This window comes from Drosophila gunungcola, unplaced genomic scaffold (genome assembly GCF_025200985.1).
Source record: "Drosophila gunungcola strain Sukarami unplaced genomic scaffold, Dgunungcola_SK_2 000104F, whole genome shotgun sequence".
Taxonomy (NCBI): domain Eukaryota; kingdom Metazoa; phylum Arthropoda; class Insecta; order Diptera; family Drosophilidae; genus Drosophila; species Drosophila gunungcola.
The window spans coordinates 38,052-60,409 of record NW_026453266.1 but is presented as its reverse complement, the minus strand read 5'-3'; positions in this window follow the sequence as shown (position 1 = coordinate 60,409).

Genomic DNA, 22,358 nt, shown 5'->3' with positions numbered 1-22,358 from the left:
ATCGAACATCATCGTAGCCACTCCTTTTCGTCGCGCTTTCGACATAGTTTCACAATTTTTCGCAAATTAAAATCGTCTCGAACTACTGCGTTCACAAAGTTTTCGCGTTGTTAATACAAAATAGTATTAAATTTTTCAATGAATATTAACACAAAATTTTTTTTTTCTTCCAATTTTCAATTTTAATAAAATGAAATTTATGCGATTATGCCACAAGACAATAATTTAATCAATCAGATTTGAATAACTAAATTCCTACATTTTTTTGTTTGATGACGTTATTTTGCTGAGTGCTCCTCAGACTTTAAAAGCTAGACAGGAATATTTACGTATATCCATATAAAATCTCTTCATATGAATGAATAACAATAGAATAGATAAATTCTCTGATGAATATCATATTAATTATAATAATACCGATATATTAGAAGTACATCTACCCAAAATGGGAATCGTAGACGTTAAGTCAGTGGACTCCATTGCTAACGTTATTAATAAAGTAGAACCAAACAATATTGACCTATATTGGGTACATGTACTCTTAATAATAATCATTGTCATCTTGAGTGCAAATTTTATTACCAAAATATACAAATTGCACAATAAATGTTTAAAGAAGAAGTATTTAAGTAGAGCACACAATCTAGATAAGATATAAAAAAAAAATTTTTTTAATTATTTTTGTTTAAATTATGGCATTTAACACGATAGAATTGGATAGCTGTCTTGAGGAAATAATTACTAAAGATCTATAATTTAGAATGCGTGCATTAAACATTCTCCATTGCCATAAAAACTTCATTACAATCACTGAATTCGAATATAACTATATGGAAAAGTACAATTTGGAATTTAGCCTTTTGTTTGCTTACAATAAAAAAAAATAAAGGATTTAATCCTAAATACTTTGCCATACGTCTCAGTAAAAGAGATAGTGGATTACCATTCTATACTCGGTGAAACCACGATCCTCATGGTAAAATTACATAGATAATATTGCCATGGAATGGAACGATTTGTATGCGAAATCCTACAAATCCCTTAATCAAAACAGACCAATTCAAGGGAGCACAATAAAAAAAACACGCAGAAATAGTAGTAAATTGTTTTAACGAGGTGCGCATATTAATACATGGGCAACGGGGAAAATTAAATGACGACCATTGGTCAAGGGTATCAAAATATTTGCAAAGACTCAGAGAAAACCTAATATTGATAAAAGAAAAATTCAATTTGGATATCTCTGTACCTACCATTCTTAATACCGCAATAACAGTTGAAACCGATGAAGAATCAACATTGGAAGAGTCAACTGGTTTAGATCAAACGGAGCAAGAAATTTTTAACGCGGAAATTAAGGAAGAAGATTTAAATAATCTTACTATCCCAGCCGTTTTATTATCAAACGCAGATAATAAAACAGATTCAGAATCAGATTCAAGCGCAAACATAACTAAGAACAATAACTTCGAAATGGCGCAAACAAATATCGACTTCATTAACACTGCATCAAAGCTTATACCAGTTTTCGATGGTAAAGCAGAAAACTTAACCAGTTTCATTGATGCATTGCATATTATAGAGTCAATAAAAAGCGAACAAGAAAGCCTAGGTGTCTCTAAAATAAGGACAAAACTAAAGGGCGTAGCAAGAAATCTAATTGGAAACGAAACAACGGTAGGTGAAGTAATTGCCAAGTTAAAAAGCAACGTCAAAGGCGAAACTGTAGAGGTATTGTCAGCAAAGCTAATGAATCTACAGCAACGAAATAAAACTGCTAATCAATACACATCAGAAATTGAGCAGATGACGAAGGCTTTAGAAAGTGCATACATGTGGGGTGTCTGCTTTAAGGAGCAAGCATGCCATTCGTTTACCCTAGACAACAACCTTAAAGCTTAACGAGAACTACGAAAGATGTGCGATCCAAAAGTAAAGACGAAAGACGAGAAGACTACAAACTGAAATTAAAGACGAACAACGAGGATGAGCAAAAAGCGAGAGTTGGCTTTATGCAGACGACGAGAAGACGGAGAGTTGAGTTCGAGCCTTTGACGAGAGTGGTTCCAAGACGATAACCAAGGACGTGAAGACGAGAGAGCTTGTTCGATTTAAATTTTGCTGAAGTGTATTTCTATTTCTAATACTTAATACTTAATCAATAAACAAAAATAAACTAAAATCCCACATACATAACAGACGGTTTATCACTAGAACTAGCAAGAAGTTATTCCACACAGCACGCAGTAAAAGCAATGACTAAAAACTGCACGATTGATAAGGTAAAACTTATCATGCAAGCCGGCAACTTCAACACAATGAACGAAGCAGTTTCAAAATTCGTAAACAGTTGCACAGAAGCAACTGGACAACCAAATTCAAGTCCTCTACTACAACAATTATACACAGCGCGGCGGAAACCGCGGACGTGGAAGTTATAGAGGTAATTTTCGTGGTCGTGGTAACAATTATGGTTACTACAACAATACCAACCAAAACAATGGTCGCGGCATCTGCAGAGGAAACTCAAGGGGCCGTGGCAACTCGAGCGGAGGCTACAATAACAACAATACAAGCAATGTAAGAGTAGCCAATGACACGTCGGGAAACTCCGAACCCCCTTTAAATGTTCAACAGTAGAAAAAGTAACGGTCCATACTATTAATCTCAGTCCGAATATATTCGTCTCATTCACCCATGTGGCTACCGGAAAAGAACTTGTCTTTTTGGTAGACACAGGTGCCGAAATCTCTATAGTAAAAGAAAATTCAGATATATTTCAAAACGTACAAAATAATAACATAATAGATATACGGGGAATAAATCCAAAGGCTTAACATCAATTGAAATACAGACTACCAAGTACATAATTCCACACGATTTTCATATCGTAGACTTACACTTAGCCGTCCCTTGTGATGGCATTTTAGGGATTGATTTTATTAAAAAGTACAACTGTCAATTAGATTTTCAGCCATCTGAAGATTGGCTTATAATAAGACCAAACAATTTAAAATTTCCAATTTATGTTCCAATAGAATACAGTTCTGGCAATAACTCAATTCTTCTGCCAGCAAGATCACAAGACATTAGAAAAATAAAATTAAATTCAAAAGAGGACAGTGTATTAATTCCAACTCAAGAAATTGAGCAGGGAATTTATATAACAAGTACAATAGCTACAACACAAAATGCCTTCATAAGACTACTGAATACAACAAACGAAGATAAAGTGGTCAGTGCAGACAATTTAAAATATGATTCACTGTTGAACTATGAAGTAGTCGAAGGAAACAAAGAAAATAGAGAAAAGTCTGTATTATCCCAATTGTCAGAAAATTTTCCCCCACAATTTAAATTCCAACTCACAAATTTATGTAAAAAATATAATGACATATTCGGATTAGAATCCGAACCAATTAGCACAAATAATTTCTACAAACAAAAACTGAGATTGAAAGATGATGAACTCGTTTACATAAAAAACTATAGAAGCCCACATGGTCAGGTGAACGAAATTCAAAAGCAAGTCGGAAAATTAATCAGCGACGGGATAGTCGAACCTTCAGTATCGGAATACAATAGCCCATTATTGCTTGTCTCTTAAAAATCAGCTCCAGGTTACAAAGAAAAAAAGTGGCGATTAGTAATTGACTATCGTCAGATTAATAAAAAATTTTAGACCAACTAGGTCGAGCAAAATACTTTTCATGTCTTGATTTAATGTCAGGATTTCATCAAATAGAACTTGAAAAAATCTGAAGGGACATAACTTCCTTTTCAACGAGCAATGGCTCCTATCGATTCACACGATTACTTTTTGGCTTAAAAATAGCGCCAAATTCATTTCAGAGAATGATGACTATTGCATTCTCTGGACTTGAACCTTCACAAGCATTGTGAAGGTCCCCTTGCAGGACCTGCAGAAATTCTTGCATGATAAGTCCAATCAAGAGTTTATATCATTCCATCTAGCCACAGATCTTATAACGTTTCATTTCATTCCCTCCAGAGCTGCATATTTCGGAGGCCTTTTGGCGGCGCTAAAGAGTGCCAATGGGCTGCTCTACAGGACGTTGATTAAGTTAAGATTTACGTTTAAAGAGCTTTTTACAATCACAACCGAGAAAAGAAGCTTTTTTGAATTCTCGCCCGTTATCGCCACTATCTCTGGACCCTAGTGGACCTTAGCTGACAGTGCTGCCTACCTAATTCTGTGGAAAGGTCCAACTCATTTTCATGATATTTCCCTCTAAATTAGAAGTTCATACTAAAATGTAAGAATCTGTTAACTTGCATAGCATATCCCAATTTGTAATTCACATGTTAAATTCTCATGTTAAATTCTCCCACGATGCTAATAAAGCATATGTTGGCTGATGAATCGGCGGAATCGCACCAGATACCGTTCATAAGCATCTTCATTTTTAATCGTAGTAATTGATTTAACATTTTGTCGACGGTGATAGAACCGAGTTAGTTTAACAGCTAAATCGTATGGTGGTTAAAGTTAAGTTTTTTTTCACTTTCCTCTCGGTTATCGCACGCGTTTATACGGCTCCCGCTGCAGGTGTACCCAGACGCTCATTTTGTCGAACTGCGCCACGTCAACGCTGTTTCTCGCCCACGCCGCCAGACTTAGTCGAGCTTGAAGTCGACATTGGGTCTTCCCCACACATACCAACATCAACGCCACACCGCAGCTGCATCCCGTCACTGCCCCCTATATTCCGCCTCGCGGCAGCTGTGTTTCGCCATTGCTGCTGGACATAGCCGAGGTTGGAGTCGACATTGTGTCTATAGATCGCTTTATAAATAGACATCACATCCACATATATCGCACATAGCCCCGATCCGCACAGCATCTTGAACCGTTTTTAAGAATGCCTACGGCACTGTTCTGACGAGCTTTCCACTACAGATAGTCGTCTCGCTCACTCCTGCATACCTTGTATGAGTGCGTCTTATGCACAGAATTGCCTGATCGAAATTGCGTAATGCCAAATCAGTAGATCCCTGCTTCAACTTAGCCCCGTTGGAGCTATTATGCCGCTTGTTAATATTGGAATAGTATTTCAAACTCGCAATTTCTATACAGGAATCCATGGAGCAATTGGATCCAGCAGAGCTGAAACTATCGTTGGGAACTGGACGTAGAACTCAGTATTCAGGAGCAGCTTAGGCCAGACGCTACTAGTTAATATGGCTCATACGCCTGCAATTAAATTACCAACGTTATCGTTGCCAATATTTGACGGCAAGTACTTCGATTACCAAAACTTTATAAAATCGATTAATTAAGTCTTTGTGAATCAAATTTCCCTGTCAAACGAAATCGCGTTCAGGAAAGGCCAGCTGAATATTGTGGCGAAGGCACTGTCACGGCAGCCCATGCCTGAAGCCTGCCGAAGGATTAAGACGAAGCCGGAGCAAGCCGAATGTAGCTGAATAAGGAACATGAGGGGCAAGAAAGCCCAGAACCTTCAAAATCCGGACTACTTAGTGGAGGCCGATCAGCTGTACAGGCACAGTCCTCACTGAGCGGGCAACGAGGATGTGATCGCATGGAAGCTGCCTCAGCTACAAGCCCAGTCAGCTTCAGGCGGCAGGAAAAATGCTCAGATCCCAGAGGCGGCCGCCTCTTCCGTGCCCGCCGATTTCGTGGGGCAACTTCCTCGATGGTTCTAGTGCTCGTACAGGGTTGCCCATATTCGACGGACCCATCTGACGACGCCATAACTTTTGACAGAGATGCCAGATCGCTTAATGACATACCGCGTTTGAAGCGTCAGTCCAAGCTGATTTTTACCATGGAGAGTCATCGAAATGGCCGAAGATGACGATCAATTTTGGAACAAAACTATCATGTCCGATGAAGCCCATTTTACATTGAATGGGACCGTAAATAAGCAAAAAAAAAGCCACCGCGTTCGCCCGATTTGACGCCGCCTGACTTCTTCTTGTGGGGATATTTGAAGTCAAAGGTTTACGTTAACAAGCCAAGGACCCTAGAAGAGCTCAAGGACAACATTCGTGAAGAAATAGCCGCTATTCCGGCCGATATGTTGGCGGAAACGATGGAAAATGCTGCAAAAAGGGCACCATACGCCATCAACGACAGAGGCGGCCATTTGAAAGATATCATATTCAAAAATTGATGTAAACAAATCTACTTGGAACAAATTAAATGATTAAGATTGCCAACCGCCAAATTTTTATTTTTTTCTTTGATTTAAAAAAAAACATGGGTCCGTCGAATATGGGCAACCCTGTAGATCGGTTCTCAAAGTGGAAATGGTGCCGATGCGTAGGGCCACCACCAAGATGTTGGAAAAGGCAATCCGGGAAAGGATCATCTCAAGGTACGGCGTGCAGAAGATTTTGATCACCGATAACGGTGTGAGAAAATTAGGGACGGAAGTACCTGGACGATAGGCGGTCAATCGCTAGTTGCGATCGATAGGTACAAGAAAATACTGGATATCTCAATGAACGGTCACAGCCATGGCAAGTTAGGACAAGGAAAACGATGACGATAACGGCAACAAGGATGGCAATGCTGGACCCCACTACCGATAAATGCGATCGTGACGTGTTCAGTAGAGTGGCCAGACGACGGGAATCGGTGGTGGTTTCAAACACGGGGAACTGTCTGGTCGGGAAATTCAAATTCAATTCAGTTCAAACGCAGCACAGCTATGGGAAAGTTAAAGGTCTTTCAGGGCACTGTCTGGGGGAAGTCTTACGGGAACAGTTTACGGAAAGTTGATTTCTTTCGGGGACCTTTCTGGGGATCACGAGGAGTACGAGTTTGGCGGGGAAGTTGAATGAACGAACATTACAGACGGGGAAATAATTACTTTCATCACGTTTCCGAAGAAAGGGGGAAACGTGAAAAGTCTTAAAACTCCCCACCAATCCCGATGCAGAAGAGCTGCACAGCAACAGCGAAGCAGAAGTCAATGTACGTAAAACGAACGCATTTTCCACACACATCTTGAATTCCGAATTAGTAGTTGAGCTGAAAGTGAATTCTGTGCGAAATGTGCACTTGTAGTAGAATTCCCTCCTACCCCTGATTTCTGCTGAAACTGGAAATCAGTGATGATCGATAAGGGCTCGGACCACAGCTGACTGAGCTGTGGCACTATTATTAAGGCGAACCAGAGCAGTCATGTTTCCTGCAGGCTCCGAGACATCACTAGCCCTTATCTTAGTTGGGAAACGTAATAGAGTATGATGGCGTTGTCCACATTGTAAATAGTTTTTGAAAGAGAATGAATGGGTAGGGCTAACGCATTTGCGAGTGAAAGAACCCTTTGCTAAAAAGTCAGTACAACGACGTAAGATGTGCTGGTCATTGCAATGAGCGCAGCGAACAGAGTTGGTAGTAACCCTTGAAGTATGGCAGCTACTGATCCTGCTATGTGAGTTGCCTGAATGTTTGACGACTTTTCGTTGGAAGCCGGTGACTCCTTGTGTTTGCTATGGTGTTTGTTGAATATTGAGACCTTCAATTATATCAATGCTGAGAAGGCGGATTTTCTTTGTACTGCCAAGACTGAGATCTCACACGATGAGATAATTCGCTTTAGTCAAATCCATTTGATGCACGCCTTGATCTCGGTCCGCTGAAAAGCGTAACATTATCGTGAATAGGTTGTTGGAGGACATCATGAAAGGCTGGCCATTCTGTTAGCTTTCCAGAATAACTAGATACTAGCCATTTTGGTAGTGCATCGTTGAATTGGAAGCACTAGGAGTAGTGTCGCTGAGTACTGTTGCAAACAGGGTATCGAAGGCGTCACCAATCTCGCAATAAATTGTTAAGTAAGACTCGTAAAACCTTGCTTCTAGCTCGGAGGTAAAATATTCATGCTTGGGTGAACAATCGTTCAATAAAATAGTTTGATGATTGGTGTAAAATTCCTTTGATAATTTTTCAAGTTTATTTTTACGAGTTTGAAAATAGATTTTAGTTTTTCTTTATTGGCTATCTTTTTAATGTTTTAATAAAGTTGTTTTACACGCTCAAAAATATCAACATCGAGTATATGAACGTTTTCTATGCTGGCAACGCTGGATGCCTGCACCTGCTCTTTGTCTGTCTCCGCTGGCATTTCTGCTTTGATTGTTTGACTCTTATACACTGAGAAATGTACTCAATACTTTGTCGACACACAATCACACCACAACGACTCTTATTTCTTTCAAATTGTGACGTGCGAAATTGAGCGAAAAGGCCTGGAAGTCGCGGTGCAGTCGATCTAGGTTTGACGAAAAGGTATTGTGAGGAGTCTTTAAACTCCCCACAAATTCCGATGCAGGGGAGCTGCATAGCAACAGCGAAGGAGGCGAGAATGCCGGAGGAATCAAGGGCAATAAGGTCAAACTGTGAACAACGCAACTTGGACCCGGGCAAAACGGAGACACCGTGAACTAACCGCGCTGGACATTGGACCCTCACAAGGCAAGGGCAACAAGGTCGAACGGTGAATTGGTGGACTTCGAACCTGCACAAAGAGGACGCTTTGTGAACTAACGGTGCGGCAGTGGACCTTGGACCCGATCACGCTAGCTTGTAGTGGACAGGTTCTGTTTTTTTTGTTTTGAAGCTAAAACCGTCTTAATTTAAACATTAACGTTTTACGTAAGCTCCGTGCCATTCGCAGCACAAACTACCAAGCAGAGTTGCAAATATACGCTATAGTTACCTATCACGTTAAAGTTCCGAGTGAATGGTAGCGCAATGCATTTCTGGCAAAGTTCTTTTTCTGCAAACATCGCAACCAAACATACGTGATCCAGGTATGCGTGGTTAGCACTGGGTTCTACCAACCTTTTCACGATCCAGGAAGAGAACAATACACAGTTAAAGGAATCGGGGAACGAAGCCTCTATCGCAAGCGCCAGTGCTTTGGAGACCGGTGATACCAGCAGTACCAAGGGCCACGAAACTCACCGGGCTAAAAGACAAGAAGTGTTCAAATCCCGTGTCGGCTGCCTACACTACGGCTAACCAACCACAAAGCTGGCAAGCAACCAGCGCAGGGATACAACACAAGTAGCCCAGTGAAGGCAATGATTGTCAAACCGCACGGCCCGTCATCACCCAAAAGTCTTCGAATGCAACTCCCGTCTGGAGCCTCGAACAAGCAACCTAGGCGGTCAAACTATGAGCCGCCTTCGAGAACTAACTACTGCACTGCCAGCTAGAGAAGTACCAACCAACCTTGCGCAGCTCTACTAACCTCGTGGCCTTCAGCGTATCCTCGGTGCGCAGCTATATCGACTCCTCCATGTACGACAACTGGGTTCTCCTTCAACAACGGGGACTGCCAAACTGTGCTAATCCTCGGATGGGCTTTATCCATGCTTTTTTTTATCTTCGTCACGTGTGGATAACAAACTGTGGCTCTACAGAGGTACCACAGCACCTCAACGCCTTGCAAGCGGTGTCACAAGCGGATCGAAACACCGAAGAAGGGGCAGCAACCTCCCACCACAAGGCGACCAGAAGAGCAGACGACTAAGACTTTGCTTAATTTTAAGCATAAACATTGTATAGATAAAAAAGCAGTTTGTATTACGGATACGAAGGGTGCTTCTTGCTGCAGTGAAATATAGCGTAAACCTTATTTAAACTTGTAATCTAAATGTAGCATCCTCATCTGCGGAACGGAGAAGGCCTTCGACGGAACCTACAGTGGGTGAGTGTATGACCTGAACTATGAATAGGCCTGTATCTTTCACGTTTGTAAGAGAACTAAAGCAATTAATAATTTAGAAAACAGTACAGTGAAATAAATAATGTGTTTGGTGAAAGCACCTGATAGTTTAGGAACCAAAATGAAAGAAATATTATACTTTTAAAATAAAGAAATATGTATGAAGTGATGCCTTGCTAAAGTTTTTAAATTCTCTTTGAACTGTAATGTGAACCGAAAGCGAATGTTGTATACAAAATGGGATTTTCAAACTCGATGCTAGAAAACCAAAGGTAGGGTGTGTAAAGATGCATGGCTGCCCAAACAATTTGATAGCCACCAAACGAAGAGGTGTTATACTAAGGCCGTTTGTCAATGTAGTTTTGAGTAAATATTAACGTATTGTCATCGTAGTTCTACCCCATCAGTCATAAGTTATTATACGAAAAACTAATGCTCTTGGGATTCCCGATCCCGTTGACAAAGTAGATTTCAACATACCCGTCGAACTGGACTCAGAGAGAAGCTTTTAAAAGCACATTCTCTAACTTAGTACACGTGACCTCAGGTTTTTCGCAAGGAAGCCACCTAGGACCCCTACTGTTTGGAATTTTCATAAATGACTTTCCTCAAGTAGTTTTCTCTTCTCATGTTATGATGTATGCTCACGACGTAAAACTTTGTTTGGCGTTATCGAACCCCAATACCCATGAACATTTGCAAGCCGATCTGAACAATTTGCATTGTTGGTGCATCCAACAACTCGAAATGTAACTTTATGTCCTTTTACCGGAAGAGGCTTCTCCTTACTTCATATTCTATTGGGTCGAATGATCTTGAACGCATAAATTTCGTAACAGACCTTGGAGGGTTATTCAACCACAGCTTAAACTACTCTGATCACATTGGCATTACAGTTAGTAACGCAAAGAGGGTTTTTGCCTTTGTTAAACGTTGGTCTAAGGAATTTGAGGACCCCTATACCACGAATCACTTATACATTTCCTTGGTTCATCCAATTCATGAACACTGCTCGTGTGTTTGTCTCCTCAATATACCAATTATCAGGACCTTATAGGATCGGTACAGAAACAGTTCCTTTTTTTTGCTTTACGTGGCTTAAACTGGAATACTCATCGTCGTCTTAAGTGGATAGACTTCGTCTACTGAACCTGCTCTTCCTCAAGGATCGTCGAACCTGCAATGGTATCATGTTCCCTCATAAATTAATAACTGGACTTGCATATTCAAGCTACCTACTGGGTCAAATACGGTTCTCTATCCCTGTAAGGTCTACTTGTCACTTTCGACCTATTGCCCACAATATTTTTAAGACGAATTTCGAGATACATGATCCATTTGGCATTTTATGTTCGCAATACAATGAAATGTAGTTTTTGATATTTTCTGAATGCTCTGTTGATTTAATTGTAACAAACCTCCTAACTCACCTGTCCTTGCCCCCTCCCACTTGATGTGAGTCGGGTACTTTGTTTATGTTGGTAGATATTTGCTAACATTAATGTAATACAAAAAATAAACAAATATTCCTATGGAAGCTATAAGAATATACGTCCGAACGGCATGCGCTTTTACCCTGGTCAAGGTATGCGTTAATAAATAAGACTTGAAAAGATTGGACCGATTTCACCTTATTGTTCCTATGGGAGCTTCACGATATAGACGTCCGATCGGCACACACTCTTACCCTGATTAAGGTATGCATAAAAATTCGATTTGGAAAGATTCATGTCAATAAAATTTAACCGATTTCACCATATTGTTCCTATTGGAGCTATAGGATATAGTCGTCCGATCAGCACCCGCTTTTATATTGAACAAGGTATTCATAAAAATACGATTTGGAACGATGCATGTCAACAGCTTTTACACTGCGCGAACTATCTTCAATTCTTGCAAGTTATATCCGATTGTTTCTATGGGAGCTATAGGATATAGACGTCCAATCGGTGCTTTTTTAACTTAATCTGCTTACACATGTTTGAGGACGACTGTGAAAGTTTCAGATCGCTTGCTTTTAAACTGAGCTCGCAAACGGACTTGCATATTCAAGCTACCTGATGGGTTCTCCATCCCTGTAAGGTCTACTCGTCACTTTCGACCTATTGCCCTCGATATTTGTAAGACGAATTTCGAGGTACATGATCCATTTCGCGATTTATGTTCGCAATATAATGAACTAGATTTTTTTTATATTTTCTGAATTCTCTCTGTTACATCCTATCACACATGGAAAAAAAAACCAAAAAACCAAAACCTCTCTGAGCTAGCCGAATGTTTACATAGCGAGCGATATACTTAAGAAATCACAAGAAAATATCATGATAATGAGTTTGACCGAACACTTCTGTTTGATCTGGTAACATCGTTTAACAGAGATGGAGAGTGCAGTCTATATTAGTTAACCATTAAAAGGCGCAATAATTGAATTAGCACATACAATATCTTTCGAATTTTTGACCTAACAATGTCTGTTACCTGGGCCACCTACATCAAAAGATATATTTATCTTCTGCATGCTAAATTAGTTAGATATTACATTTCCTGCAGAAATGAGAGCTTTGTGGCCTTATGAGGCAGGCTCGTGACGGTTTTAAGAATCTTTTTGAAGTATTAAAATAACCCACTGAAGGATTCAACGCAGTAAGTGGACAAAGTGCCGCTGAAATATTTTATAGCGTTTTAAACACTTTTTTTTTGAATACGTTTTTGACAATCTTCCTCGAAGACATGACATAACGCAGACTGATGTTATATATACAGATTTAAGTAAGGCTTTTGATTCTGTTAACCCTTCTCTTCTTTTAAAGAAGTTAGATTAAACTTTGATTTACTGGCGAGCATGTTTATGATGATGATGATTATTTTCAGCTCAATTATTCGATCTTTCCTATGGCAGCTATATGTTATAGTAGTCCGAATTTAATAAAAGTAAAACCGCAAATCTTAAATATTTGATCATTCTTTATCTCGAATAAGTAAACAAAAATATTAAAAAACAGCAAAGTTATAAAATTTTTTCATTTATTTTTTCGATTGTTTCTATGGGAGCTTTATGCTATAGTCGTCAGATACCTGCTATAGAAACACAGCTTTGCTTAGAAACGGACGGACAGACGGACGGATAGATGGACGAACAAATGGACGGACTTGTGGACATGTCTAAATCGACTCTCCTTGTGATGCTAATCAAGAACATATGTACTTTATAGGGCCGGAGATTTCTCCTTCACTGCGTTGCGAACTTCTGACTGAAATTATATTACCCTCTGCAAGGGTATAAACATCTAATTGGACTTGCAAAGATTTCAGCTTGTTCAAGTAAGCATAAAATGCTAATTAAATAATTCTAAAATAATTGGATTTTTAAACGCTAAATAACTCTCAAAAGCGAACGAAAAATGGTTGTCATTTAAAAAATGTATTTGACGTGTTTATTGAATATTTTTTAACGGAGTATCGTATTGAGATAATTGTGGGGTCTTTGTACACGTATTTAATGCCAGAATGCAACCATGCCATCCTTTTCTCCACAGGCCCCAACAGCTCCAGTATAAGACGAAATTAATTTCGGACTTTCATCCCATTTATCCGAAAGCATATTTTATAAAATTCTTAGTATGCACAAACTGTTATAAAGGTGATACCTTTTGATTGCTATATTATTTATAAAGATCGGAGTATTCTTAGCTGACTTCAAATATTTCGGCAATAAATATTAATCTCCTTGCCGTCTACTGCCGTCCAAAGTGATAATAAAAGCGTCGGTTGTGTTTATCTTGTCAATATTAGATTCATTTCTGGAAATACTGGTTGTTGAGCTGATGAGCTTTTTCATTTTTATGCGTATATGCTTAAAAACATTTATGATTTTCGATCGTTCCCATGGCAGCTGTATGATATCATTTTCGATTTGAAATAAATTAACATCTTGTCTGAACTATCAACTTATTACAATTTCCTAAAGAATTTTTAAAAATCAAAGGAAAAGACTTCGGCAAGCCGAATTTCATATACCCTTGCAGCTATTGCAAAAATTAAATATTCTTAAAGACATTAAAATTATGATTGACTTGCTATGATGATTTGCAGCTCAACTATTTGATAGTTCCTATGGCAGCTATATGAAACCAAAACATTAAAAAACAGCAAAGTCATCATTTTTTTCATTTGTTTTTCCGATTGTTCCTATGGGAGCTATATGCTATAGTTGTCCGAGCCAGCTAGTACCGACTTATATACTTATACTTATATATACTACCTGCAATAGAAAGACACTAGTTTTGCGTAGAAACGGACGGACAGACGGTCGTGGCTAGATCGACTCTCCTAGTGATGGTTATCAGGAATATATATACTTTATAGGATCGGAAACGTCTCCTTCACTGCGTTGCAAAGTTCTGACTGAAATTAAAATACCCTCTGCAACGGTAAAAATATACAAAATAGATTTACCTTTTCTTTTAAATTTAATATTCCGATTCGTCTTCTGATTTTCATGAAATTTAAACCATAATCCTAAAATATTTAACCATAACTATTTCTCGAAGAACCAAAAAAAAAAAATTAAGAAAAAAGAAAGTTATATTTTTTAATTTTTTTTTTTTGCGCGATCAATTTTTTTAAAAAATTGAGAAACAGCAAAGTTATATATTTTTATCATTTATTTTTCTGATTGTTCCTATGGGAGTTATATTCTATAATCGTCCGATCCGGCTCGTTCCGACTTATATACTACCTGCAACAGGATGACAACTTGGGAAAGTTTTGCAGATAGCTTTAAAACTGAGAGACTAGCTTGTGTAGAAAAAGAAGGACAGATTGACGGAAAGACGGACTTGGCTAGATCGACTTTCCTAGTGATGCTGATCAAGAATATATATACTTTATAGGGTCTCCTTTATTGCAGTGGTATAACAAAGACGATTTGAAGTTTAGTTTCCAATTGGTACAATTTATTCTCGTAATGGACCGATGAATATCGGTGACAAAGTTGCCGGTATTAGGAGGCAATCGATTAGCCGACCGCTGAGTTCAACATATAAACGAAAAGAGCGATAGAGCCAGCTTACATGGATGCTGCAAACGGCTTGAAAGCTGAAAGCGCAGATAAATGAAGAGGGTTACATAAATGTTATTTCGCCGCTGCTTCTGCTTGACCCGAAATACTACCCCGGTTGGAAGCTTGGGGCTTGTTTAGGGCACGCTTTGTAACGCCTGATGCGGTCTTCAGGACGGCAACTCCGTCCGCGCCAGGTAGAAGCTCGATTACTCTGCCAACGTCCACTTAATGGGTGGCGAATTTTCTTCCTTCTCCAGCAGTAACTCATCGACGACTAGACCAGGTTTGGTGGTGCGCCACTTGAAGCCCCGCTGCAGCAAAGTCAAGTATTCTTCTTTCCATGGGGTCCAGAAGATCTGTTGCAAAAAAGCCACCCGTTGTCATTTTTCCAAACGATTGAAATTCAGACTGGTCACATCATTCTCGAGGAATGCTAAGTCGTCCAGGTCGGATGGATCCTCTGAAAATTAATCTAAGGGGTTTTAATTAATTATAACCGAAATATGGCACAGAAGCGTTCGTTCGTCAATGGCTAATATAGCGAAGCCAGAGTACGGTAGAAGTGGTTCTTGGCCGTCTTTACAGCAGCTTCACAAAGGCCGCCAATGTGGAGTGACCTTGGAGGAATAAACTGTCAATCAAAGGTTTCCGCTAGGAAACATTTCGATTTTTGATGGTCGCTGCTGAGAAATAAACGCCTCAATTTAAGCAGCTCGTTTCTTGCGCCAACAAAGTTGGTTGGTTCTTGATCAGCTCCAATATAACAGACTTAGTCGCAAAGATAATAAAGACGCAAACGGATCCCTTTACTGGAGGCTTCTTGCAAACATCTGGCTTTAAGAAAAATAGCCCACAAAAGCCTAAGCCAGTGGGTTCAAATGCATGGGATCCACCAAGTCGCTCCTTTGGTAGGGCAGCGATAATGAGCTAAATTATTCAAAGATTTGCTCGAAAGCATCTAATTGCCTGAGTTTTCGGATGGCTCTGCAGAAAAATGATTGGGTGGAAACGAATGAAGAATTCTTCAGTCGCCATTTACTTTAAGAAGTCCGAAGTGATCAATGTGTGGTGAAAGTCAAGCTAGTGAACTTGATAAACGCACCATTCCCTTCGTCTGCAATGCCTGGATTTCGTCTCATAGATGAGAGCGTTGAATAAGGCGTGGCAGCAGTCGAGTTCCGGTTTGAATGTCTGACGCCGTGAGTCCAGGACGCCAGATGCGATTGCTTACTTATGAATATATTAGAATACGCGCCACAGCGTAGCCAAACAGTTTGCAAATTTGGAACTTGCGAAGCCTGCAAAGTTCCAGCATAGATACTGTAAGCGCTTTTAAGAAAGCAAAGCAGCTGGTAGTGTCCTTCCGAAACAACACTGACGCTGGCTCCGTAGCACCGCAAATTCAATTAATCGGAACCTCAGAGCTTAAAGAAACCAATCGTGGTATATTGGAGTCACATTTACGGAGCTTGAACTTGCCTCTAGCTAGAATTCGAGATGCATGGCCATCACCGCTAAATACGATGCAGGCTTTGTGCTATAGGTAACAGTGTTTAGCTTTAAGACTTGCAAGTCGCCATCAGGTGAATCCCTCCCGGTACATTTTGCAAATGTCATCAGTGATTGCTCCCGGATGTGAACGAAATCGAAGAAGAGTCTGAAACAGCTTAGGTTGAATTATTGGGCCCGCCATCAAAACATCGTTTAGAGAATAGCCGGATGAGCTGGGCGCCGAAACATCGAAAACGACGCGAGGCTTTGTGGTAGAGCTATCTTTTTTTATGACACAATGACGAGCAAAAAATATCGACACGAATTGATATCAGCGGCAGGGACTAGAGCCCTGTGTCCCAGATCAATATACTCCTTTATGAATGATGCGAATTGAGCCTTTACAGCTTGGCGATGCGCAAGTCTTTTCTCGAGAGACAAGTCTCCCAGTTAATCCAGGCTAAGCTTGGCAGGGAGTCTAACGCAATAATCACCTGCTGGTAAGCGAGTGACAGTTTTAACAAAGTGCGCCCCACAATCTAACTCTTCTTTGGAAACTCGAATTATTGGCTCATTGTAGCTTTAAACTTCCCAAAATCGCCGAAGAAGATCATCCAGCCGATCGAAATCATTTTCAATACTGGCCACAGATTCCAAATTAGTCGGACTAAGGAAGAGCGATTTAAGCGGCCGTAGCTCCCGGAAACCAACCTTGATGAGTCTTCTAAATTAAAGGTAATTCAGGTAGGAGCTTGACTTGACCAACACAGACCAGATTGTAGAATAAACTTGCTTCAATTAAAAGATTCAAACGCAGTAAGGTATGGAACTTGGTGTCAGCGAGTTGCATGTTCTGGGGCTTACTCCAGTCAACAGATGTCAACATTAAGGCTTGCCGCTCGGTTACATTGGTGGCAACCACAGCAGTGGTTGAGTACTCAGAGATTCGAGACTGCATTGTAATGTTAACAGATTACCCATCCGTCAAGAAACTGAAGTCCCCTATTCTAGTGACACAAGCTCGGGATTTAATGTTCCTAACTTGAAGCTAAGAATGCTTCCGGAACGATTTTTTAACAAAGTGGCAGTAGCTAAAAACACAATCTCATTTCTGAAATCCTTGGCAATCAAGGAAGGAGAAGTTGAATGCAATGGACAATGGAGCATTATCGTACAAGTGCTGAGTCTCCTCTTTTACTGAATTTCCAAGGTGTAGTGAAGTGTGGTGCTTAGCCGTCAAAATTGATGCCTATTTTTAAAACAATTGATGCCATTTTTTTACTTCTTGAAGACGATTGGCGGGAGATAGGTCTTTGAAATTCGGACAATAGTAGATTGCAGGCCTGGCAGCATGGCAAAAAATACAAATCCATGAAGTTAGGTTTGTGGCAATAAATGCAGATCTACGAGTATGAGTTGTCTTATTATTGCCCAGGCGCGTATGTGGCCATGGCAAAGTCCAAAAATGATTCCATAGATTCCCACCTCGCAATTAAGTTGACACTTGCCAGGTCGTTCAAGCCTTCTTCCCATTTGGCTTGGCTTGATGGATCCAGTTTTTGAAGAAGGACAATGAGGCATCCTGTGATTTGCTCTGTCGTTCCCAATCCATTTACATCACGTTAAACTTGTCCAAACCTGAGTCTTTCAGACAAAATCGTAGATGTTGCAGCTTCTATATATTGGTGAGATCAGGATGGCTATCTATGGTTGTACTGAACATAGAGTAAGAATCTGACCAGTTTGAATTACCTCCAAAGAATTTTGGAAGTTCCAACGCGGGCAGCGGAGTTGGCCTCTGCCGAGCTTATTTTCTGATGGGAGTCGGCTAACGTCGAGTGGGAAAGCATCTGCGAGACCCGTTTTGAAATCTCTAATCGAATCGAGGATTTTAGAATCAAAACAGTGTCATCAAATTTCTCACTTAAATCACTGTCCAAAACGTCACAATCCAATTCCTCAAGATCCTCAAGAACCTTCTTAAAGGTTTCTCGAAGTTCATCGATCAGCGCTAACCTCACATTAAGCCCAGACTTGTCAAATGGAGTCAATACAGAAGTTGATAAGGAATAAGTTAATCGCTATAATCTTTAATAAATTGCGATAGTCTTGCGCTTTAAAAAAGGAACCCTGCTTGCATCAGCAGTTTCATTTTTATCGTTTGCACTGGCCATGACAGCAGCAACAACAATGAGAGTCAAGCCCTTGAATTTTGGCAAAAGCGGGAGATGAGTGCGGGAAGATGAAAGCACTTGCATAAGCGCATATAGGGGTAATAGTACCGCTATGTTTAATAGACAACCTTTTGCTATTAAACTATTAACACTGCAACTATTCACTGCAGTTAACGCTAAAAGGTTCTGCCAATGCACGCAGGTATAATTAATTTTCTCTTTGGGTGATTTTTTAGGCAATGTTAGTGCACAATATGAAGTCGGGGTCAACAACGTTGAGCTAATGAGCTTTTTCAAAGAAGATTTGAAGTTTAGTTTCCAATTGGTACAAATTATTCTTGTAAAGGACCGAAGAGTATCAGTGATAAAGTTGCCGGTACGGAAAGTAGTTTGCGACTAAAAACTTGCAGACCGATAAGCCGACCGCCAAACATACAAACGAAAAGTGCGATAGAGCGAGCTTACATAGAAGCTGCAAATGGCTTGATAGCATAGAGCGCAGATAATTAAGAGACTTACATAAATGTTATTTCGCTGCTGCGACTGTTTCTTTTAATCAGGCTTAGCTTAACTGCAGTGTTTCTGTATGGAACTTTGCTTTTCCTTTTAATCTGTGCTAGCTATCAGAATTTAAAAAATTTTATCTAAATTTATCTTTACCCTGTTCTTTTTCTTGAATTTGCATCCTCTTTAATTTTGCACGAATATCATTCTGTTATTTCTTATTCTGTCTCCCCCGATGAATGCGTATGCGTGGCTTGTAGTTTTTTTTTCGCTCTCTCCCTTTTTGCATACGCGTTCTTTACTTTTGTGTTTTAAACTTCCCCAAATCATTTTCAATACTGGCCACAGATACCAAATTAGTCGGACTAGGGAACAGCGATTTAAGCGGCCGTAGCTCCAGGAAACCAACCTTGATGAGTTTTCTAAATTAAAGGTAATTCAGGAAGGAGCTTCACTTGACCAACACAGACCAGATCGTAGAATAAACTTGCTCCAATTAAAAGATTCAAACGCAGTGAGGTATGAAACTTGGTGTGAGCGAGTTGTATGTTCTGGGGCAGATGTCAACATTAAAGCTTGCCGCTCGGATACATTAGTGGCAACCACAGCAGTGGTTGAGTACTCAGAGGTTCGAGACTGCAATGTTATGTTAACAGATTACCCATCCGTCAAGAAACTGAAGTCCCCTATTCTAGTGACACAAGCTTGGGATTTAATCTTCCTAATTTGAAGCTAAGAATCGGGCTGGAGAATCGCATGGCAATAAACGATGATTCCGGAACGATTTTTTAACAAAGTGGCAGTAGCTAAAAACACAATCTCATTTCTGAAATCCTGGGCAATCAAGGAAGGAGATGTTGCAATGCAATGGACAATGGAGCATTATCGTTCAAGTGCTGAGCCCATTTTTTTACTGAATTTCCAACGTGTAGTTAAGTGTGGTGCTTAGCTCCGCACGCACGGTAATAACTGGAGTTGCACTGTCGAAATTGATGCCTATTTTTAAAACAATTGATGCCATTTTTTTTACTTCTTGAAGGCGATTGACGGGAGATAGGTCTTTAAAATTCGGACAATAGTAGATTGCAGGCCTTGCAGCATGGCAAAAAATACAAATCCATGAAGTTAGGTTTGTGGCAACAAATGCGGATCTACGAGTATGAGTTGTCTTATTATTGCCCACCTGGTAGCCAGGCGCATATGTGGCCATGGCAAAGTCCACCGTCTCCAATGCCCGTCGCAATTAAGTTGACACTTGCCAGGTCGTTCAAGCCTTCTTCCCATTTGGCTTGGCATGATGGATCCAGTTTTTGAAGAAGGACAATGAGGCATCCTGTGATTTGCTCTGTCGTTCCCAATCCATTTACATTACGTTAAACTTGTCCAAACCTGAGTCTTTCAGACAAAATCGTAGATGTTGCAGCTTCTATATATTGGTGAGATCAGGATGGCTATCTATGGTTGTACTGAACATAGAGTAAGAATCTGATCAATTTGCATTATTATTATTATTATTAGTATCGGGGTGTTTAATGTACCGCGACCTGTAAGATCTATTGTACCCCATTCAGAGCCTACAGCTCCGATATCAACCCACTTCCTCGAATAAAGTCGAGGAGTTTTAGTGGGTTGATTCTTACTAGGAGCTCAGGTGTAAGAGTTCTGGTTCCTAAGATTTTACATCTTATACTTGCTAATGCCGGACAGTCTGCGATGATGTCTTTAGAGGTTTCGTCCCCTATGTCGAAGAATCTGCAAGTTCTACTGCTGGTTACTCCCATCTTACCTAGGTGACTTTTCAGTCTACAGTGCCCGGTTAGTAATCCGGTAACGATCCTAAGTGAATTTTTCCCTAGTTGAATAAGTTCCTTGAACCTCTTCTTGTTGTAGTTGTTTATTTGAGTTTTGGCTTGCCTTAGGTCTGGGGTATTCCTCCAGTGTTCTTGCCTCATGGCGCCTTCCTCTTTCCTAAGGTATTCCTTTATAGTGTGCCTCCCTATGCCACAGTAGGGCTCTGGTCCTATCAGGGGCTGTTCGGCTCCTAGTTTTGCCATTTTATCGGCAAGTTCATTTCCGGATATATCCTTATGTCCCGGAATCCATCTGAGGGCCAGCCTGTTTCGGCTGCCCAATATATTTAGCTTACTCTTCACCTCTAGGACTAGCTTCGAGGTGATTTTGTTACTATGTAATGCAGTAATTGCTGCTCGGCTGTCCGAAAGGATCGATATGTCCTTTTCCTTGTATCCACGCTGTATGTTGAGCTCTGCACAACGTCCAATGGCTCATACCTCGGCCTGGAATATGCTGGTATATTGGCCAAGGGATTCGCGGTATTTTATGCGAGGCCCTACCACTCCAAGGCCCGTGCCTTGTTGTGTCAGGGATCCATCTGTGTACCATGCTATGGTGTGTTTAGCCATAGGGTGCACTTCAGACAATGTGGTCCAATCTTTCTTATTGCCTAGGTGGCCTGTGAAGTTCTGCTCAAAGATTAATTCGGCTGCCATTTCATCCCTAGATTGGAGTATTAGGGGCACCTCACCTAACAGATTAGTCGCATTCCTGTTATTTAGAATGCAACCACTACCTGTGCACTCAGTGCTTACTCTCAGGAGTGTAGCTTTGCGTTGAATTTCAGTTACACAGTGGAGTGGTGTTAGCTCCATCAGAATTTTAAGGCAGTTGTAGGACAGGTCCTCATTAACCCTGTCATGCATACGCAGGCAAGTCTTTGTAGCTTCCCTAGCTGGTTATGCATGCTGATGAGCTTAGCTCGTTTACCCCATGCAAGTGATCCGTAAGTGAGTATTGGTCTGACGATCATTGAGTATAGCCATCGTATTATCTGAGGCCTGGTTCCCCAAGATTTCCCAGCAATTTTTCAACATGTATAGAGTGCTCTGTAACACTTTTCAATGTCTTTTGAACATGGGAATCGAAGTTCAGCTTACTATCCAAGGTGATTCCTAGATATTTAACCTCTCGGCTAGTTTCTATAGGAGTTCCTAGCAGTGAGATTCGTCTCATTCTCTGTAGTTTGTACTTCCTTGTGAAGGGAACGATGACTGTATTAGCAGGATTTAAGTTGAGTCCAACCTCCCTGCACCAGTCTAGCGTTGTCTTTAGTCAGAGTTGGACGATGTCGCAGAGTGTCGCTTCAAATTTGCGATTATCACGATGTCATCGGCGTACCCCTGACATTGGATTCCTTTTCCAGCAAGTTTGCTGAGAAGCTCATCTACTAGCAGACTCCATAGCAAAGGGGACAGTACTCCTCCTTGCGGGCAGCCTCTGCTGGTTGCAATTGTCACTCTATCCGAACCCAGTGTACATGTTGCTTGCCTGGATTCAAGTAGGTTGCCAATCCATTTGCTCGTAGTAACATCTATGTTCCTT